The sequence below is a fragment of the Stegostoma tigrinum genome, chromosome 43, assembly GCF_030684315.1.
Source record: "Stegostoma tigrinum isolate sSteTig4 chromosome 43, sSteTig4.hap1, whole genome shotgun sequence".
NCBI lineage: Eukaryota > Metazoa > Chordata > Chondrichthyes > Orectolobiformes > Stegostomatidae > Stegostoma > Stegostoma tigrinum.
This window is the reverse complement of record NC_081396.1, coordinates 10,931,714-10,940,625: the sequence shown is the minus strand read 5'-3', so window position 1 is coordinate 10,940,625 and position 8,912 is coordinate 10,931,714. Positions and strand designations below refer to the sequence as shown.

At 41.6% G+C, this 8,912-nt stretch overlaps 1 protein-coding gene across 3 annotated transcripts in view; it reads right to left on the bottom strand.

Annotated features, from left to right (window-relative positions):
* Positions 1–1,114: 1,114 nt before the first annotated feature.
* Positions 1,115–8,912, bottom strand: part of LOC125449052 (zinc finger protein 239-like) — a 31,315-nt gene continuing 23,517 nt past the window's right edge. Inside the window, exons 4-5 of one of the 3 annotated variants that reach the window (XR_007246806.2) lie at positions 5,133–5,262; positions 1,115–1,320 (exon numbers count right to left, since the gene is read on the bottom strand). The gene's annotated coding sequence lies outside the window, so the exon portion shown is untranslated. Of the gene's footprint in view, positions 1,321–5,131; positions 5,263–8,912 lie in introns of those variants that run through there. The other 2 variants (XR_007246807.2, XR_007246805.1) reach the window with 2 other exon arrangements.

Below are 8,912 nucleotides of genomic sequence, written 5' to 3'. Positions count from 1 at the left end.
TGAGGAACCTCGTTGAACCCTTTAATGAAATCTATATAGATCATGTCCACCACTTTGCTCTCATCAATCTCTTTGTTAGCTCTTCAAAAAACCCAATCAAGTTAGTGAGACACAATTTCCCACACACACAGCCATGTTGACTACGCCTAATCATTCCCTGCCTTTCCAAATACGTGTAAATCCTGTCCCTCTGGATTTCCTCCGATATAGCCTGTGGTGAAATCAAGTATATACAGAACAAAAACAGAAATTGCTGAATAAGCTCATAAGGGATGATAGCATCTGTGGAGAGAAATCAGAGTTAATGTTTCAAGCTGTGTGACCCTTCCTCAGAACAGAAACGTTAACTCTGATTTATCTCCACAAATACTGCCATAAGACCTGCTGAGCTTATCCAGCAATTTCTGTTTTTCCTTTTGATTCACCGCATCGACAGTTCTTTTGGTTTTTATAGACTATATATGGGTTGAGCTGAGAAAAACAAACGGGAAGTAAATGAGAGTAAGGCTGTGCACAGACTCCAAAATGCAGTAATAATATTCGCGAAGGTATTAGAATGGAATTTAGAGATGCAAGTAATAAAGCTAGGGCCATAACTTTGGGTGAGTTCAGCTTGCATGTAAATTGAGCAAATCAAATTAGTTGTAGTTCAATAGAGGAGGTGTTCTTAGTGTGCATATGGAACTGCATATGGATCAATATATCAAAGAAATAACAAGGTTTTGGGTAATGAGAGAGGCATAATTGATAATAAAGTTGAGGGATGTTTCTGAGACCAGGGTCCTGTGATTATTTTTTTTAAATTACAATGATATGAGGTGTGAGCTAGCTGTGATAAATCATGGATCAGTATTTAAAATGGGTAATGGGCAATTGTCCATGCACTCTTTAAGTGCTTGCCTGACCTAACTACAAAAGTTATTCATCCCAATCTGGCATGAGAACAATATGAGAAACATTGTCAAGGTGTAGTAAAAAAATGAGAATGATGGTTATTCAGGAATGTACAAATTATCCAAATAAATCAACTGTCTTGAAAATTGGGAACTGTTTAGAATTCAGCAAAGGGAGACAAAGGGATTGATTTAAGGAGGAGAAAATAGGGTATAAGAGGACACTTGTAGGGACCATACTAACCAATAGTTTTTTTTTATTCATTCACATAATGCGGCACCAGAATTTATTGTCCACCCCAATTGCTCAGAGGGCTGTCAAGCGTCAACTGCATTGCTGTTCGTTTGCAGTCATACGTAGGTCACACTGGGTAAGGATGACATTTCCTTTTCCATAAAGGACATTAGTGGATCAGATGGGTTTTTCCTGATGAGAAAAAATAGTTTCATGGTCATCATTAAACTCATAATTCAAGATTGATAGTAAAATGTTAATAAAGATGAATAGAATTTCCTCCAATAAGAAACAGGGGAATTTATAATGTGGTACAAAGTAATGTTAGACCAAAAAAGATCACAAATAACATCCCCAAATTAAGGGGAAATCACAGGGTCTAATGAGTAGGGGAAACGAAAGATTAAGATCATAAGACATAGGAGCAGAAATTAGGCTATTCAGTCTATCGAGTCTGCTCCGCCATTCAATCATGGCTGATAATTTCCTCAACCCCATTCTGCCGCTGTCTCCCCGTAACCTTGATAATCAAGAACCTATCTATCTTAGTCTTAAATGTACTCTATGACCTGGCCTTCACAACCTTCTGTGGCAGTAAATTCCATAAATTCACCACTCTCTGGCTGAAGAAGTTTCTCCTTATCTCTGCTCTGATAGGTCTTCCCTTTACTCTAAGGCTGTGCCTTCGGGTCCTTGTCTCTCCTACAAATGAAAACATCTTCCCAACATCCACTCTGTCCAGGCTATTCAGTATTCTGTAAGTTTCAATTAGATTCCCCCTCATCCTTCTAAATTCCAATGAGTATAGTCCCAGAGTCCTCAAATGTTCCTCATATGTTAATCTTTTCATTCCTGGGACCATTCTCGTGAACATCCTCTGAATCTGCTGCAGGGCCAGTACATGCTTCCTGGGATATGGGGCCCAAAACTGCACGCAATACTCTAAATGTGGCCTGACCAGCACCTTACAAAGCCTCAGTAGTACATCCCTTTTATATTCAAATCCTCTCAAAATACATGCCAACATTGCATTTGCCTTCCTGACTAATGCACCTTGAGAGAATCCTGGACTAGAACTTCCAAGTCTCTGTGCACGTCAGACTTCTGAATTTTCTTCCCATTTAGAAAACAGTCCATGTTTTTATTTCTGTTCCCAAAGTGCATGGCCTCACACTTTCCCATGTTGTACTCCATTTGCTACTTTTTTTTGCCCATTCTCCTAACCTGTCCAAATCCTTCTGCAGCCTCTCTGTCCTCAATGCCACCTGCCCCCCCACCTATCTTTGTATTTTCTGCAAACTTACCCAGAATTCCCACAGTTCCTTAATCTAGATCATTAATGTATAAAGTGAAAAGTTGTGGTCCCAACACTGACCACTGCAGAACATGCCTTTCACTAGCTGCCATCCTGAAAAATACCCTTTTATCCCTGCTTTCTGCCAAACAGCCAATCTTATATCCATGGTAGCACCTTGCCTCTAACGCCATGGGCCTTTATCTTACTCAGTAGTCTCCTATGTGGCACCTTATCAAAGGCCTTCTTGATTTAGTTCTTTTTTTAAATTCATTTATTTCATTTTTTCGAGAATATTAATACCTTTACCTGGACAGGAGATTTGAAAATCAGCCAAAACAGTCCCTGATAAAATTTGGTTGAGTTCTGGATGCGATTTACATGGAAATCCAGGCACTACAGTTAATTATGAATGCACTGGTGCATCAGCAAGATGGATGACTGAATGAATTCCTTCCTATACTCAAAGCAGGAGAACAGCCTCTCCACATTTCCCACATGCAGTGAACTGGAACCCAGTTATACAGTGAAACCACCTGAGCTGTCTCTTATTAGTGAGAGAATATTGATCTTGGGGCTAGTCCCATGAACCTCCAACCAATTTCTCTCATTTAAAAGGCCTCTCATCAATGTGAAATCACTGGTGTTCCAACAGGTTGGACAGCTGAGTTTTCAAACTCAGAATGAGCAAAAGGCCTGTCTTCAGTGTGAACTCACTAGAATTGGATGATTCAGTGAACTGCCCTCCCATTCTCAGCAGATAAACAGTTGCAGCTCAGTGTGGAGTTGTTAATTTACAGTGAGCTGTGAGGGATGACTGATTGAACTCAGACTTGCAGTAACAGCATTTGAAGGATCTCTTGTCCGTGTGAACCAGCTGCTGTGGCTGGAGACTGGATAACTGACTGAAGCACTGACTGAATCCTTTCTCACATTTTGGAGCAGGTGAATAACCCATACCAAGTGTGAATTCATTGGTGAACAGTGAGTTGAAACAATTGCTTGAATGTCATTCTGTAGTGAGAGCACCTGACCATCTCTCGTCAGAGTGAACATATTGATGGGACTTCATTTTCCATGAATTTTATAGCCTTTCCAACATTCTGGACATTTTAAAGAGTTTCTTGCCAGTGTGAACTTGCTGGTGACTGAGGAAATTGTACAAATAAGTGAATCCATTCCCAAACTCAAGCAGCCTCTACCCAGTGTGAATTCATTGATGCACAGTGAGGTTGTATAATTGCTTGAAGCCTGCCCCACAATGAGACCATTGGAATGATCTCTTCTCAGTTGAACTGTTTGAGCAGGTCAGATGACCAAGTGAATCCTTTCCCATATTCAGCAGGTGAATGGCCTCTCTCCCCTGTGAACTCACTGGTGTACAGTGAGCTGAGACGGCAACATAAGAACTAGGAGCAGGAGTAGGCCATCTGGTCCCTCGAGCCTGCCCCGCCATTTAATAAGATCATGGCTCATCTTTGAGACTCTTCTCCACTTACCGGCCCACTCACCATTACCTTTACTGTTCAAAAATTTATCTAGCCTTGCCTTAAAAAACATTCAGTGAGATAGCTTCAACCGCTTCACTGGGCAGGGAATACTACAGATTGACAACACTTTGGGTGAAGAAGTTCCTGCTGACCTCAGTCCTACATCTGCTTCCCTTATTTTGAGGTGATGCCCTCTCGTCCTAGTTTCACCAGCTTGTGGAAACAACCTCCCTGCCTCCACTTTATCTATTCCCTTCATAATCTTATATGTTTCTATAAGATAAGCTAGCCACCAGGATACATGAACATCAACTAGCCACAAAACAACATGACCCACTATCACTTCTATCCTTACATACACATGACGAAGGACACCACTTTGATTGGGACAACACATCCATCCTAGGACAAGCCAAACAAAGACACGCACGAGAATTCCTAGAAGCATGGCATTCCAACCCGAACTCCATCAACAAACACATTGATTTGGAGCCAATCTACCATCCCCTGAGAAAAGAACAGGAAATGACATCACCAACCCAAGGAAACCTAAACAGATAAATAGAAAGCGGGACATAACACCAGCGCTTCGTCGGAGGCTCACTGATGATGTTACCTAGAATGGTGATGAAACGTCTGAAAACCTTCCAGCTCAGCAAGCAAACTCACATCCATAAGATCTCCCTGCATGCTTCTGAATTCCAATGAGTATAATCCCAGTCTACTCAGTCTCTCCTCATAATCCAACCCTCTCAACTCTGGAATCTCCTCTGCACCTCCTCCAGTGCTAATATGTTCCTTCTCAAGTAAGAAGACCAAAACTGCACACCGTACTCCAGGTATGACCTCACCAGGACCCTATACACTGCAGCATAGCCTCCCTGTTTTTAAACTCCATCCTTTGAGCAATGGCAGACAAAATTCCATTTGCCTTTTTAATCACCTGCTGCATCTGCAATCTCACTTTCAGCGATTCATGCACCTGAACACAATTCCACAGTAACAGCATCTCAACCGTCTCTCTACAGCGTGAACATGATGAGACACCAAGTCCTTGGAACATCTGTAATTCTTCCCACAGTCTGGGCATTTAAATGGCTTCTCCCTGGTGTGAACCCGCTGGTGGCTCAGGAGGTTTGATAATTCTCTTCCCTGTGTGAGTGAGCTGATGACATTCCAGCTTAGATAGGGAATGAAATTCATTCCCATAATTCCCATACCTCCATGGTTTCTCCCCACTGCGAATGGTGCTTCTTCCATGTTCAAAATCTGATGATGATCAGGTTAAGAAAAAATGTGTGACTCCGTCAGATCCTGATGTGATGTTCCTGAATGCCTATCTCCCTGTTCCTGGAACATTGTTTTAAAAGAGAAACAAGGAGTGAGAGAAAACCCATAAAAATAACGTATTCTGATTTGGTTCCATTTCAATGTGGTAATGTGTGGGACTGACACTGGGAGCAAAGGACCATGAAACCCCTGGATTGTCATAAAAAATTCTTTGGTTCACTAATGTCCTTCAGGAATGGGAACTTGCCGTTTGTCTGGGCCCACACAAGACTCTAGCCTTGAAGGGAGGAGTCAGAGGGAGGTAACAGGGAGGGATTTTATGCATCTATGACTTCATCACAGCTTTGACAAAACCTCCTGAGCACTACTAACCAGAAAGACTAGGATAGTAGGTTTATGTGAATAGTATCACCTCCCAATCTCTCATTGTCCTGATTTGTCTGACATTGAGTGCCAAATGAGCAGAAGTTTTGTAAATATTGGGAAGATCGAAGGCATTGACCCTGCTACAAACTCCAGTTGCTCACCACCAAATCCATCCCTCTCCCCTCATAACTGTTTGAGGCTGGACTAGACTGTTCATATTCAAGGTGAGATATTTCATTTTTATTTTAATCATTCTGATATTAATCCTGAACTCCCCTGCCTGCTATTAGTTCTATTATTTCTGATAATTTCACAATTATAGACATTACATGTTAGAATCTAACCTACTCTGTGTAACTTTGGTCGAACTTTATATTGTGGTAAATAACAGAAAAACCCTGCCTTTTGCCTGATCTTGATCAAGTTTCCATTGAGGAGATCCTGTGCAATGGAATGTCTCCAATAATCAATGAGTCATCAACTGGATGAAATCAAATTCAAATCATCACCAAAACAGCCAGGTCCGGGGTGAAATATTGAACAGATGGTACAGAAATGTTCCAGACACACTCAGTGCCTCCAGAACAATGTCCCAGACGAAACTCTTAGTTTCTGTAATCTTTGTGTTCAGTGTTGTTCTCATCATGATGATGGATGCCATCACTGGGGTATGGGGCAGGCTGAGCACCCAGTGGCTGCTTGAAACATTCTCCAGTCATACGTAGCGCACGCTAGACTTTACCACAGGTCCGGGCGCTACAGCTCAGGTTAGATACACTTTGAACCTCCTTTCACATTATCCTCATTACATTGCCATGGGAATATATAGCACAGGTGTGATCGACAGTCAATATCCATTCACATCACACTGTCCCAGGCAGTTACGGCAGAGGTTAGATGTGCAGAGAATCTGCCTTCATATTATCCCCATTACACTGACCTAGTCAGATAAGGCATAGATTTGAAGAAGAGTAAAGCTCTATCTGCATTGTTATCATCCCCCTCCTGAGCAGGGAGACCACAGTGCTTAGATACAGAGTAAAGTTTCCTCTATGTTGTTCCCATTATACATTCAAAGGACAGGTATAATGTATTACCATGAACAGAGTAAAGTTACTTTAGTACACTCCACAACAAGTATTCCCAAAACAGGTTAGATCCAGTGTAAAACTCTCTTACCTGAAGGAAATTAGCAAAAGGATGAGCTGTGTAAAGCCCAGAATTAATGGGGACAGACACAGGATAATTTCTGCTTTACTGAGTGAAAAGGCATATTGGGACAACAGTATAACCAGGGAAAGAGTACAGCCAATGAGAAACCCCAAGTTGCCAATCAGTGAGTGGAACTGAGAAACATAGCTGTGGTTCTAAAATGAGTAGTTTGCAATGTAGAGAAGGCCCATGCAGGTATAGAAATCAGGGAGAAGGACTCTGAGTATTGAAAGAATTAGCTTTTTTTTTAAAAATAGGAGATATTAAAAGATTTATAGAGCTTGCAAGTGGATGAATCCCAGACTGAGATTAGATCTACCTGAGGCTGTTGTTGGTGGCAAGTGATGAGATTGTGGGGCACTAAAATTAATCTTCAAATCCTCTGTGGCCAGCCAAGGTGTGCCAGAGGACTAAAACGTTGTCAGTGTGACAGTAAAAGGGGGAGATCATGTCTAACAAATGCATTGAATTTTTCAAGATGGTGACTAGGTGTGTCTAGAACATGTGGAATTGATGTAGCCTACATAGATTTCAGTAAAGTTTTTGACAGAGTCATGCATGCCAATTTGGTAAATAAGCTAAGAGCAATTCAGGGCAGGGCAGCTCAGGAAACTTAATCGAAAATTGGCAACTGTGACAATGCTAAAGGTGATGGATGAAGGGTGTTTTTGTGACTTGAAGCCTGTGTCCAGTGGCATAACACAGGATGGTGTTGAGACCCTTGCTGTTTGCTGTGTAAAGAAAGTATGTCCAGTAAATTTGCAGATGGCAAGAAAATTGGTTATGTGGTAAATCACAAAGAGGAATGTCCTAACCTATAAAATGACATAAACAAGCTGATGGGCAGATCTGGAATTGAATCCTGAGGAGTGTGAGGTTACATATTTTGGGAGTACGAACAAGGTGAGGATGCACATGTTGAATGGTGAGATCCTGGGAAGTACAGAGGATCAAAGGAACATGGTGTGTATAATCATAGATTTTTCAAGACAACAAGATAGGTCCATAATGTTGTTATGAAAGCATTTAGGATACTTGCCATCATCAATCAAGGCATTTTAAATAAGAACTGAAATTACTGGACAAATACAACGGGTTTAATAGCATTTGTGGAGAGAAATCAGAGTTAGTGTCTCGAGTTCAGTGATCCTTTTGCAGAACAGAACTCGAAATGCTAACTTTGATTTCTCTGCACAGTTGCTGCCAAACCTGCTAAGTTTCACCAGCAGTTTCTGCTTTTGTTTCACATTTCAAGCATGCGTAGTTCTTTGGTTTATTTTAAGGCATTTGGCGTACTTGACTTTATTAGTCAAGAACAAGCTATATGGTCATGGAATTGTGGGAGATACAGCAGTTTGGATAGGAAATTGGCTTGCTAAAAGAAGACAGAGGGTGTTCGTTGATGGGAAATGTTCATCCTGGAGACCAGTTACTAGTGATGTACCGCAAGGGTCGGTGTTGGGTCCACTGCTGTTTGTCATTTTTATAAATGACCTGGATGAGGGTGTAGAAGGATGGGTTAGTAAATTTGCAGACGACACTAAGGTCAGTGGAGTTGTGGATAGTCACGAAGGATGCTATAGGTTGCAGAGAGACATTAATAAGCTGCAGAGCTGGGCTGAGAGGTGGCAAATAGAGTTTAATGCAGACAAGTGTGAGGTGATGCACTTTGGTAGGAGTAACCGGAAGGCAAAGTACAGGGCTAATGGTAAGATTCTTAGTAGTGTAGATGAGCAGAGAGATCTCGGTGTCCATGTACACAGATCCTTGAAAGTTGCCACCCAGGTTGACAGGGCTGTTAGAAGGCATAGTGTTTTAGCTTATATTAATAGAGGGATCGAGTTCCGGAACCAAGAGGTTATGGTGAAGCTGTACAAAACTCTGGTGCAGCCGCACTTGGAGTATTGTGTACAGTTCTGGTCACCGCATTATAAGAAGGATGTGGAAGCTTTGGAAAGGGTGCAGAGGAGATTTACTAGGATGTTGCCTGGTATGGAGGGAAGGTCTTACAAGGAAAGGCTGAGGGACTTGAGGCTGTTTTCATTAGAGAGAAGGTTGAGAGGTGACTTAATTGAAACATATAAAATAATCAGAGGGTTAGATAGGGTGAATAGGGAGAGCCTTTTTCCTAG